Source organism: Alligator sinensis, unplaced genomic scaffold (assembly GCF_000455745.1).
Source record: "Alligator sinensis unplaced genomic scaffold, ASM45574v1 scaffold1654_1, whole genome shotgun sequence".
NCBI lineage: Eukaryota > Metazoa > Chordata > Crocodylia > Alligatoridae > Alligator > Alligator sinensis.
In genome coordinates, this window is record NW_005843425.1 from 87,787 (window position 1) to 98,533 (window position 10,747).

A 10,747-nucleotide genomic window follows, 5' to 3' on the forward strand; every position below is an offset into this window, starting at 1 on the left:
CTCCTTTCACTTCACGTCCTTTGCGCAGGAAAAGGAGACTTCTGCTAAGGAAATAGCAAGTCTAAGTTGCTTAGTTGTTAATGGAGGTGTAAAATAGAGAAGTTCATTAGGTAGTACAAGGTGGAAAGCTTTGTTATAAGATATTTCAGGTGATTCAAATGAAAAAATGTCCCCCTCCCCTTTGCAGTTAATAGTTCCTAAAAAATAAAATCTTAATGGGCAACTCATATTCTCCTTAAAATATCCCATTATTTCCTTTACGAAAGTGAACACATGATCTATGCAGGTTTTTAGAGGGTGGAGGTGAAGTGTATGGAGTGGTATTGAGTGTGGTGGGCCTGTCAGAAGAGGGGATGGGGAAAGCGAAAACCCTTCTCTAAGGTACAACCCAGCATCTGAGTGACTCTGAACACTTCTGAGTGCGTGTCAGGAGCTATGAGCTATGTGACACTCTTACCTCTTTGTCCTTCCTTTCAGTCGTTTGGCTCTTTTGAGGGGCTTCTAAAAACAAAATTAAATTATAGAAATACACTTGAAGATTTAAATCTCAAAATGTTTAGAAAACAGCCTGTTAGCTTTACCATTTTGGTAAATGGTGAAAATATTTGTTTCTGTTCTGAATCAAGCTCAATGCTAAGGTCCAAGTGCTGAATAATTTTCCCCCCTAAGAAAGAAACTCTGATTGTCAGCAAGTTTTACCCTTCCCTCCCAGTGCAACCTCTATTAAGTCATTTCCATAAGACCAGGAATGTAGCTGGTCCAGAAATTTATAGAATGGAAAAACATTTAGTGTGCATGTGAAATCCCGGGAGGCAGAGGACACATTAATAATTATAAGCAACCATGAAAACAATTATTTAAATTGAAGGTGTGACATCCACAACAGAATGTATTGCATCTAAGAAGCAAGAAAAGCGTGTTTCAAATGCACCAGGTCATTTAGGAATCTGTATAAAAGGACCTGCAAACCAGTGCTATTTACTCGCTTCTCTTGATTCACTCTTGTGGTAAACCAGGTAAGTCCGATTCACCTCAATCTCTTTTAACTATGGGGATACTGTGTTAAACAATCTTTTAACATTAGGACTGAATCTTGCATATATATACTCTAGGATGTTTTAGGATATTAAGGGGAACTAAAGAAGTGCAGAAACTTTCAAAGAAATGGCAGCAATTTGACAGACGCATGAGAATTTGAGACGATCGCTCTTACTTTTCATTAAGGATCGGGTGTTTGAATCATTGAGACTGACAAACTTCATACTCCTCTTTTAACTTGGATGTGTACAGAAGAAATTCCATAGTGCATTCATTCCAAGCTTTCTTCTTGCTTTAGGAAGCAAGTGGCACTTGGTATTACTGGAGACAAGACAAAAGTTCAACAGAGTCACTGTTGTGATGCATTGGGTTTTTGTGTGCGCGATTAGAAACAGCAGGTGCAGATTCTCAACTGCACAGAGTTAGTTAAATTCCTTTGAAATCAACTGCTATTCCTTCTGTTTTCTTGCCATAAAAGACACTTTTCCCCATGTATTTGTTAGAAAATTTGCTGACTCGTGATTAGAATTTCCCTCATATGTCCCTACCCCGGCCTGCACGAAATTTTTCCAAAATTGACGGGAAGTGGGACTCTTCTCTGAAACAAGGGCTGCGTTCCCCAGTTTCAGTAAGTGCTTTGAGGATAAGGGGGCTGAAGAGGGGCTGGTCAGCAGGGCAGCTTAAAGGGACTGGAGCAAGGGACAGACGAGAAGAACTGGGACCCAAGTTAACATGTGACCAGAAGCACCAGGATTTAGTCATTTCATTGCTGATCTATGTCCATTTCTAAGTTGGCCTTTGTATGTCTGTCATTGCAAGCATCAGTAAGGCTTGACACTTACTGCACTGCACCTTCTGCATTGCTCAGGGTCTTCCACTTCTCTTTGTTGCTTTTGTTGCAGTTGGTGGGTGGCTGGCATTAGGGGGCCCACAGGTGAGGTTGGCATTTCAAGGGCAGTTGGGACACTTACAGCCAGAGTGAAAGAGGGACCCAGTTGAGGCAATGCTGTGCCATGTCTTGTGCAAAAAAGGAGATGTGTCCAATCAGAAGTGGCAATCAAAATCCTGAGTTCGGTGTCCAGGGTCCCCTTGGCTCAAATAAAGAGGCTCGGTCCTCAATTCAAACCAGGTAGCATGTGAATTCCAGAAGAGAGGGAGCAATATCTAACATCCCACATCTCTCCCCAGTTGAACTGATTCCCCACAGCCCTGACTTGCACCAAGTGCAACAAACATCAGAGGTGCAATTCACCTATGGCCACCAACATCCTAGTGGTAGGAGACATAAAGTGGAAGACTTGGGTTCTGGGTCCTGACGTGGATGCACATTCCCCACGTCCCAGGACTGTGCCTGCGCCATCGGGCCAGGGGCTGCCAAGGCCTGGACTAAAGGCTCCCTCACCAATTCCTGCTACAGCTGCCCCAAACAGCCCTGGAGCCTGGTTTCCATCCAGCATTTTGCAGGCAAAGAAAGTGAGAAGGCTTTGAAGCTGTTGTTTAGGGGAGAGGCTGAGGGGAAGTAGAGCAATGAGGCAAGAGGGGGGAAAGGAGAGTAGTGACACAAGCAGAAAGGAGGTCTGAGGTCATCATTTCCCTGCTCCATCCCCCAATATCTGGGTCCCTACCAGATTGCCCAGAGAGTTGCACCCAAGTTTTGACCCTTGATCCCACCAGAACTGCAGATGTGTCATGTTTCCTCTGCTCCCTGCTGTGTTTCAGGTTCACCTCCATCACAGCAAGATGTTTGACAACCTAGACACAACTGAAGACCTCTGGTACAAGGGCCAGTCTGGTTGTTGGGACCCCTGCTACAGAAGGCCATCTTGGAGTGGCTGTTGGGACCCCTACTACAGAAGGTCATCTTGGAGTGGCTGTTGGGACCCCTGCTATAGAAGGCCATCTTGGAGCAGTTGCTGGGATCCCTGCTATTCAAGGTCATCTTGGAATAGTTGTTGGGATCCATGCAACTACAGAAGGCCATACAGTTATGGGCTTGGGAGCTCGTACGGTTCTGGATTCTGCTACCCTTACGCTTCCCGCTGGGGGCGTAGGGGCAGCTATGGAAAGTGCTGGCCATGCTAAATCCATCTTGAATATCCACGGCACTTGGGGCAATGAAAACATGAAAAACAGGATACAGATTCACGGCTGACCCAAAGGAGATGGCTTTAAGCAGTGCTAAGCACTCAGTACCTCCGTAGTTAGAGGGCTTAGCATTGGAAGAAGGCTGCCTTCCCCATACATGTATTTCCTATGCTTTTCTTGGTCACTCTAGGAACTTTGCATTCTCTGCGCTCTTAAGTATTAAGGCCTCTTCATGTTGTGATGTCATTTAAAAGGAAGCCTCTGTTTCCCTAGAGTCCACTTGCAATCCATTGCAGATCACTTGACACAACCACAGTGGTGTCAAATGTTTTTGGTGTCAATGGGAAAGAGATGCTCTTTTATCCTTTGCTTCTAACATGAAACTTGGCTACATAAACTGCATCATGGAGAAGCTGTTTATTCCCCTCCTTATATTGTGCTTTTCCTCATTTGACATTGTTCAGTGAGACAACTAGTAAATAAATGGAAACAGCTTGGTAGTAAAAGTCAGCAGCTGAAAGAAAGAAGCACACCTTGTACAAAATGGGCCAGGCGTAGAGTCCCAGTTGTGGTCCTTTGGAAAAGCTTGGGAATATTTGCTCTCTCCTCTGTATTTGTTCTGTGACTGTATATTCAATTTCTTATGTGCATTAAAATTAACATTACTCTGCAGCATAATATTTGTCTCCTGGGTTTTTTTCCCCTCCATTCCTTATTTGCAGTCCCTCTGGTGAAATTCCCTCCTGTGCAGAGGTCAGCAACCAGCATGACTTAATTCCTACTGAAGTCTTACACAGAGATGAAAATCAGCCCTGGAGCATGTCTGTGTACCCTGTTATTTGCTCCTACCCTAAATGGGGTGTTTGTTTTTCTTTCTCATGTACAGCATCTGGTCCTTTTCATACTGATAAGACTGCGCTGTCTATACTCCAGAAAGATAATCTGGGTCCTCAAATCTCTCTGGTTCTTCCCTCCCATACTTCTAAAAACAGAGAACAGCCTCATGCCTCCCTCCTGATCACTCCAACCTCTACTCAGATTTGGAAGATTTCCTTTTGTAGGATTACAGATCAGTGTCCATGGGTGACCGTAGTGTACTCACACCAGGGTCGCCTGAATACCGGATGGGTAGAGCTCCTAATCACCCAGTAATCCTAACCTGCCACCACTTGATGTAATTTTGAGAGATAGAAGGCTACACCTGATTTCTAAGTATCTGTGACCACATCTCTATTGTGGGTTTTTCTGGTCGGGTTCTTCATGTGGGCTCCTCCACCTGGACACCTCGCTCCCTGCCTCACATTGTAAGTTAAGGTATTGTCTTTTTGAGTTTCACACTAATAAGGAAAGAAAAAATAGGTTGGTACCACAAGGGAAACAAACAAAACATAACGTCTATCCTCAAAGTTTGTTGGGTCCCTTCTTCCAAATGACCCCTTTTGCTTGAAGCATGTACCCTGATTGAGAGCTTGCTTTTTCAATCCAAACCTTCGGCACTCTGTGGCCTCAGATTTTCCTCAGACTTCATGGTCTGCCCAATTGTATGGCCTGGGCCTTCTCCCCAAGATACCACTTGCTGAGTTAAAAACCAACATAAAATAATGCTTATCCACTGAGGTGTTTGAATAGAAACAAAACTGGCCCCATTCCTCTCCTTTGTCAGTTGGAGTACACTTTGAGATTCAATCCCTCTGTAATACTGTAGGGCTGGGCCTGAGTGTGGTCTCACTCTGGATAAGGAAAAGATTTCCCATCTCTTTCCCCCACACATTCACCACACATTCATCACCACCATCAGGCGATGTGACCTGGAGAGGGTACTGTGGGTGCTCGACCACCTGGGTGATAGCAATCATCCTTTACTGGAATTCACCATCCAGCTCAGGGTGGCAAAGGCCTGCAGCAAGGCAGCAGCCCTGGACTTCAGGAAGGTGGATTTCAATGAGCTAAGGAGACTAGTCAGGGAGGCACTGAGGTCCTGGAGGGGAGGGGAGTTGGGAGTCCATGAGAAGCAGTCGTTCCTTAAGAAGACGATCCTCCAGGCCCAAAGGGTGACAATCCCCATGTGGATCAAGGGGGGCAAGAGCACTCAAAAGCCCCCATGGCTCACCAAAAACATCCAGGAACATCTCAAAACCAAAAAGGAGGTGTACACTCAATGAAAGCAAGGGTCCCTCACCAAGGAGGAGTATACCTCCATTGCTCGAGATTGTAGGGGGGCTGTTAGGAAGGCTAAGGCAGAGATAGAACTGGGACTAGTGACCCAGATCAAGGATAACAAGGAGTGCTCTTTTAAATACATTGGGGGTAAAAAGAAGGTACCGAGTAATGTGGGGCCTCTGCAGGACATGCTTGGGAATCTGGTGGTAGCACAAGGCAACAAAGCTAATTTCTTTAATAGTTTCTTTTCTTCCATTTTTCTGAGCAGGACAGGGACATCCCTCCCCACTGGGAATCCGGAAGGACCCAGGGTCAGTGAGGACCTAGTCAGGGAACTCCTGGAGGGACTGGACGTATTTAAATCAGCAGGTCTTGATGATCTCCATCCCAGAGTGCTGAGGGAACTGGCAGAGGTCATTGTGGGACCCCTGGCAGAGCTTTACGAGCACTCGTGGTGCTCTGGTGTGGTGCCAGAGGACTGGAAAAGGGCCAATGTGGTCCACATTTTCAAAAATAGGAAGAAAGAGGACCCAGGAAACTATAGGCCTATTAGTCTTACCTCAGTCCTGGGGAAGCTCTTTGAGAACATTATCCAGGAGTGCATCTGCAAGGGACTAGCAGGGAATATTAAGCTTAGAGCCAATCAACATGGGTTCATTAGAGGCAGGTCCTGTCAGACAAACCTGGTTGCCTTCTACGACCAGGTGACAAGAGCCCTGGACGCAGGTGTTGCGGTGGACGTAGTCTTTCTGGACTTTAGGAAGGCCTTCGACACTGTCTTTCACCCCATCCTCATTAACGGACGGGTCATTTTCCACCTGGACGGACGTGGCCTGTGGGATTCCCCAGGGCTTGGTCCTCGGGCCCCCACTGTTCAATACCTTCATCGGTGACATGGACGAGGGAGTGAAAAGCACCTTGTTCAAGTTCGCAGATGACACTAAGATGTGGGGAGAAGTGAGCACGCTAGAGGAGAGGGACAGGCTACAACAAGATCTGGACAGGTTACAGTAGTGGGCAGATGAGAATAGGATGGGTTTCAATACTGACAAGTGCAAGGTGCTGCACCTGGGGAGGAAGAACCAGCAGCACACCTACAGGCTGGGGAACTCTCTTCTTGTCAGCACAGAGGCAGAAAAGGATTTTGGAGTCACTATTGATTCCAAGATGAACATGGGCTGCCAATGTGGGGGCGCAGTCAGGAAGGCTAATCGCACCTTGTCATGCATCCACAGATGCATCATGAGCGGGTCCAAGGAGGTGATCCTCCCCCTTTATGTGACACTGGTCAGGCTGCAGTTGGAGTACTGCACCCAGTTCTGGGCCGGGAGGAATGTGGATAGCACGGAAAGGGTCCAGAGGAGAGCCACTTGCATGATCAGGGGGCAGCAGGGTAGGCCATATGAGGCGAGACTACGGGACCTGAACCTGTTTAGCCTCCACAAGAGAAGGCTGAGACGGGATCTGTTGGCCACCTACAAACTTGCCAACAGGTACCAGCAGGCAATAGGAGAGTCCCTGTTCCCCCAATCACTACCGGGAGTTACAAGTAATAACGGCCATAAGCTGATGGAGAGTAGGTTCAGGCTAGACATCAGGAGGCACTACTTCACAGTCAGGGCGGCTAGGATCTGGAACCAACTTCCTAGGGAAGTGGTGCTCACCCCTACCCTGGGGATCTTCAAAAGGAGGCTAGACAATCACCTAGCTGTGGTTGTTTGACCCCAGCATTATTTCCTGCCAATGGCAGGGAGTCGGACTAGATGACCTGCTCAGGTCCATTCCGACCCTACCAACTATGAAACTATGAAACCAAGGGTATTCCTCTTCCACTACAAATCAGTTTCCCTGAGATTCACGATAGAGAGGATCAACAATGGACACATCTACATGTGCATTTGATCTGGGCTTAGTTTACTCAGGAGTAAACTTCTTCAGATTAAGTGCTCCAGGGCAAGTGTCTACACATGCAGAGACTAGGTAGCAGATTTGCTGCTCTTAGCACCAAACTTCTTGCACCCCTGCAAATGGGCCCCTTTCACCACTGGGGAAGCTCCAGACTTCCCCTGGGACCTAGCCCAGGGGCTGGCAGGGAACAGGCCAGGAGACAGTTGTATCCTGGCTCCAGAAGACTGCCTGCTGCTGGTGCAGGGACAATGTCCTTGCCTGGCAGCAGGGATCTCCTGGCCCTGGCTCCCCAATCAGAGGCAGGGGAGGTGGAAAGAGCGCAGGGCTCCATCTACTGGTGGGGGAGGTAGCCGCTAGGACACATCTATAGTCTTAACATATAACTGCTCCAAACTCAAGCTAGCATTAATGCCAATGAGCATTTTTTTTTTTTCATAGTTTTAGGGTTGGAAGGGACCTAATAGATCTTCTAGCCCGACCCCCCACCAGGGCGGGAGAACAACCCAAAAAACACAAACAAAACCACTCACCCTAAAAACAAAAACGGGACTCAAATGAGTCCAGCCAGGTAAGTATCCAGCCTCTTCTTAAAGATCCCCAGGGTAGGGGCCAGCACCACCTCCCTTGGAAGTTGGTTCCAGCTCCTAGCCGCCCTGACTGTGAAGTAGTTTTTTCGGATGTCCAATCTGTACCTCCTCTCCATCAACTTGTGCCCATTACTCCTTGTTATGCCAGCGGGGGCTAGGGGAAACAGCGTCTCCCCCAAACCCTTCTGGTTCCCCCTAGTGAGTTTATAGACGGTCACCAGGTCCCCCCTCAGCCTTCTCTTGTGGAGGCTGAATAGGTTCAAGTCCCGCAGTCTCTCACTGTAGGGTCTGCCCTGTTGTCCCCGGATCATGCGGGTGGCCCTCCTCTGGACCCTCTCCATGTTGTCCACATCCCTCCTGAAATGGGGCGCACAGAACTGGACACAATACTCCAGCTGCGGCCTGACCAGCGTCGCATAGAGGGGGAGGATCACCTCCCTGGCTCTACTCGAGATGCACCTGTGGATGCACGACAAGGTCCGGTTAGCCCTGCCAACCATGACCTCGCATTGTCGGCCCATGTTCATCTTGGAGTCAATAATGACACCAAGATCCCTTTCCGCCTCCGTGCTCTCAAGTAGGGAGCTCCCCATCGTATAAGTGTGCTGCTGGTTCCTACTACCCAAGTGCAGCACCCTGCACTTGTCCGTATTGAAACACATCCTGTTCCTGTTTGCCCACCCCTGTAACCTATCCAGATCCTTCTGCAATCTCTCTCTCCCTGCTAGCGTGCTCACCTCCCCCCAAATTTTGGTGTCATCAGCGAATTTAAACAGGTTGCTCTCCACCCCAACATCAAGATCGCTGATGAAGAAATTGAACAGCGCAGGCCCCAGGACCGAGCCCTGGGGGACTCCACTACGAAATGAATAAAGAGCACTGGTTGGCAAGTCCTTTTATACAGCTTCTTAAACTTCCTGTTGCATCCAAAACACCTTTTTCTTCCTTATTAGATGCAAAACATCCTGTTGTGACTGTCACACCTTAAATTGAAATAATTGTTTTCCTGCCTGCTTCTGATTATTATCTGCTTTCTGCCTCTTGGTATTCCACATGCACATTGCAGGTTTTATCCATCCTAAACATTTCTGGGCCAACTACATTTCTGGTTGTCTTGACATGCCTTAATAGAGGTGACACTGGGAGGGTAAAGTAACACTTTCTGACATTCAGAATTTCCTTTTTGAAGGAAATTTGTCATCATTTTGAACTTAGCATTGAGCTTGATTCAGAAGAGAAGCAAATATTTTCACCATATACCACAAAGGTAGAGCTAACCGGCTGTTTTCTAAGCATTTTTACATTTAATTTTTGAGGATGTTTCCATAAATTAATGTTGTTAATAAGAGTGCCACAAAAGACCCAAAGCACTGCAAGGAAGGGGAAGGGGATGCTCCCGACACACATTCAGAAAGAGTTCAGAATCACTCAGATCCTGGGTTGTACCTTAGAGAAGGGTTTTCACTTTCCCTGACCCCTCTTCTGACAAACCCACTGCACTCAAATTCCACTCCATAGACTTCAACTCCATCCTCAAAAACCTGCATAGATCACGTGTTCACTTTTCTAAAGGAACTAATGGAATGTTTTAAGAAGAATATGAATACCATTTTTTTAAGAACTGTTAACTGCAAAGGAGAGGTGGATATTTTTCATTGGAATCACCTGAAATATAACAAAGCTTTCCACTTTGTACTACATACTGAGGTTCCCAATTTTACACCTCCATTAACAGCTAAGCAACTTAGAGTTGCTTTTTCCTTAGCAGAATTCTCCTGCACAAAGAAAGAGAAGAGAAAGGAGATGGTAACATGATGTAATTGGTCATTGTTTACTTCAGAAGATGGTCCAGGAGAAGTTTGCCGCAAAAAACAAGAGATATTAAAGCCAAAAGTGGAATTGGCTCTAAATAAATATACTCTTCTCCACGACACATTTAGAAGTCTAAAATACCAAACTGCCATCAATAGGGCATGGTAATAATATTATTTTTCATGCAACAGAATCTCATGGGGCTCACTCAGTCACTTGCATATTGTACACTGTGGCCGGGTGGGGGTGAATAATAAGATCTCTCTCCCCGGGATTCACCTGCCATGCTTTGGAATGATGGAAGAATAAGAAGTTAATTCCCCAAAGAGAGAGGGTGTAGCAAATGACCCCATCAGCAGGATAAAAGAAAATTGGTTTATTAGTAACTTCCCCACAGGTTGTGGAGCACGATAGCTGTTCTCACAGCTCACTGTCTCCCTTTTCCCCACCACTGTGTGAGGCTTTGGACCATGCTTTGGATTCGGAGAAGCTTCAGATGCTTCAGCATCCAAAGCAGCATGTCTGGATCACTTTGGAGCCACTTCAGAGATCCAGCCATAGGGTATAATGGGGAACCAATGAAATGACTATAACTTTGTTGTTTTTTGTCTGATTTGGATAAAACTTACAGGGTGGTAGCCTCTGCTGAGAGCACGAAGCCTTTCAAGGTTCAAGAAGATCAGTGCAGGGGTTTGGGGGGAACTGCACCCCAAATTCTTGAAAGCAAAACTCATGTCACATGTATGTGTTACACCACAGGGGGTGAAAAACTGCAGGGGTGGTAGCCCCTGGTGAGGCCACAAAGCCTGCCAAGTTTCAAGGAGATAGGTGCAGGGTTTTGGGAGAAACTGCACCTCAAGCTGCTGACATGCAAAACTTGTGACATAGATGACCCTGTGTGTGTTAAGGTGCAGCGGGCTGAAAACTGCAGGGGTGGTGGCCCCTGCTGAGGCCATGAAGCCTGTCAGCTCTCATGGAGATAGGTGCAGGGGGGTTCTGGGGCCCTGTACCCGTAGCTGCTGACAGACAAAACTTGTGACATGGGTGCTTGTGCAGCTAGCTGTGTCTGTCTTGGGGCAGTTGATTGTCTGTATTGATTATTTCCTCTCCTTAGTCTGTGGTTTTGTAGGTGTTAATCCGTGCTCATTAACTTGATA

The 10,747-nt window shown here is 46.9% G+C and overlaps 1 long non-coding RNA gene across 1 annotated transcript; it reads left to right on the forward strand.

Annotated features, from left to right (window-relative positions):
• The first annotated feature begins 930 nt into the window (after positions 1-930).
• Positions 931-3,801, forward strand: LOC102380231. Its single transcript, XR_325478.1, has 2 exons — positions 931-1,016; positions 2,758-3,801. It is a non-coding gene; the product is annotated as an uncharacterized LOC102380231 (long non-coding RNA).
• The last annotated feature ends 6,946 nt before the right edge of the window (positions 3,802-10,747 follow it).